Source organism: Montipora foliosa, chromosome 5, assembly GCF_036669935.1.
Source record: "Montipora foliosa isolate CH-2021 chromosome 5, ASM3666993v2, whole genome shotgun sequence".
In the NCBI taxonomy this organism is placed as follows: domain Eukaryota; kingdom Metazoa; phylum Cnidaria; class Anthozoa; order Scleractinia; family Acroporidae; genus Montipora; species Montipora foliosa.
In genome coordinates, this window is record NC_090873.1 from 2739122 (window position 1) to 2741621 (window position 2500).

Genomic DNA, 2500 nt, shown 5'->3' on the forward strand with positions numbered 1-2500 from the left:
GTTGTCGATAAGAGTGCAGACAACAATGAACCACTTTCGATTTGTTTTTTACCACAATATTCAATGCCAAAGAAAGTTTTTATTTCAGAGCGTGACCAAAATCATAACTGAAAGAAAGAGCAAGCATTGTCTATAACTTTCTCGCAACATGATTGGTTTATTTCCAAAAATGAACGTTCCTGATTGGCTATTACGTCGCGTGACAAATTGACGCAAGCAGCGTCGTCTAGACTCTTATCGACAACGGCAAATTAGCCAATCACATTGCGAGATTACAAGCAATTGTGGTAAAAATGTTTATAGACTTCAATGGCCCACCATCTGAAAGAATTACAAAGGAACATTTTCTTTTTACTGTACTTGCTTAAACACCTGGTGAAAGCTTGACCTCCTGCACGGAAGGCCAGGGTCATCCAAAAGTCTGTGGACCCCCTACAGACCGGTCCACGGCCGGCATTTCTAAAACGAGGGTAAGGGTAAGATCAAGGGTCAGGGTAAGGGTAAGGATACGAATACAGAAAGTATCCTAAAAATGCATAAAAGCTAACCTTAAACTTTTGTTTAGGTCTAATTAGGCCTAAGGTTAGCTTTTATGCATGTTTAGGATACTTTTTGTATTCGTATCCTTACCCTTACCCTCGTTTTAGAAACGCCAGTCCACGGCCTACCCCCACGGACCATCCAAAAACAAAATACAAATACAAATATAAACAAATGAAATATTAAATAACTTAAGATTTGACTTACCGGTTGTCTTGATAGCACTCGAGTCGCTGGCGAGATCTCGACAATTACGTTCCTTAAATTTAACAGACTAAGGCTCAGGATTGGGAGCGAGGTATATTAATCACATGTTGCCACTTCCTTCGCTGTGTACCGGAATGCTTCGAAATAGACCTCCTTCCGCCATTTTGTTCGGAAGAGAAGCTGTGTTCCATTTCGTGGAGCCTGGGGCGAGTCTCATATTTCCGCGGGAGAATGATTCGTACAAATAAAAATGGCGGTGGGAAAGAAAGAAAGCACAAACAGAACTTAGTCATTCGGTCTTTTTCGAAGCACTCCGGACCACAACGAAGGCAATACGTGATTAATATACCTTGCGCCCGAGCCTGAGGTTTTGGGGAACAGGGTAACAATGTCGAAGTATTTTAGGAAACAATTTAAAACAATTTTAGGGATCAAGAAGCTGGGAACAAGTTTGAAAGTAATTTTGGGAACACGGACACCCCCTGGGAAACCTCGCCAACTCTAGTGGTATATGGGACGATCGATTTATGATTCCCCCGGGTATGCATTCCAAGCTACTTCAGGTCTAGAGTTGGCCAAATGGAGGGTTTTCGGTTACTAACCAAATGAGAAAACTACTACCTGCAACGAGTGACCCTTGAAAAGTGACCAGTTTTAGACCCGGTGTCACGAAATAGCCACAGCTCATGCTTTAAACAACTTTAACTGAAGCTTACCCGATAAGTCTGACTTTGCTTTTTCTTTTTATTACAAAATAGACACGACCTCGTAGTAAGTTTGAAAGTTGGGGGGAGGAGGGTAGCTTTAGGTATGGATCACGGAAGCGTGAGGGGGAGGGGGAAGAGGTCTAGGAGAAAACAACACGTTGCAAAATTGAAGATGCTAAGGATCAAGAGAAAAACAAGACAAATGAGATCGTGTTTACTTGTGTTTATTTGCTTTTTTTTGCTCTGCCAGGGTGCCATTGAATTGTTCATATATATTCACAGCAAAGCCGCGGAAACAGCCACCACAAGAACGTCATGATATTAAAATACAACGTACTTAGCGCTTTAGTAATCGATTATTCCAAGTTGTTCAAGGACGAAAATTATGTAGTGACTGCCCAGGAATTCATCTGGTATGCAAGGCAAGGACGTTTGGGAGGAAAGTTTTAAATTTATTTTCATCTGGCAATTTCAGGTCGTCTGTTCAGTAATTGATCACAGCAGGGGTCAATGACTCAGACGTACTACTTTATTGTATTTGTGGAACGGCGTTTTTACAGACCAAGTTATTTTTAGATTGATTTTTCCGTGAAACCAGACTTTTTCGGCTTTTCACAAGTCTTGCATGAGAAATTATTACCCATGATGATTGAGAATAGTCACTCGTGCAAGAAGTTGTCTAAAAATAGCTTGATCTGTGAAAATGACGTTTCATAGTCCAAGTATTGGAGTTGAGAACTCCAGGTTATGGGCTCTTTATCACAGATGACTTCAAAATGTGGCAGCTGAGATTGTCCATGATGTTCTACCACATTTTGACGTTTTCAGTGATCTGCTGGTGAATAGACGCCAGGCAACATGGCATCTGTTTAATATAAAGAATCAGATTAAAGGTTTTTTTTAATATGATCACTTCAGCTATGCGTATGTCTTCTTATAGATCATAGGTGAGAACCAATCAAAATGCTTGCATTATTCAGTTTATTATATATAACTGGAGATAGTACGGTTTCGGCCCTCTGGGGTATATATATATATATATATGT

General features: G+C 40.4%; 1 long non-coding RNA gene across 1 annotated transcript in view; it reads right to left on the bottom strand.

Annotated features, from left to right (window-relative positions):
• Window positions 1-914, bottom strand: part of LOC138003369 (uncharacterized) — a 26431-nt gene extending 25517 nt beyond the window's left edge. The window contains exon 1 of the long non-coding RNA XR_011123513.1: window positions 748-914. This is a non-coding gene — a long non-coding RNA (uncharacterized lncRNA). The remainder of the gene's footprint in view (window positions 1-747) is intronic.
• Between the last annotated feature and the right edge of the window lie 1586 nt (window positions 915-2500).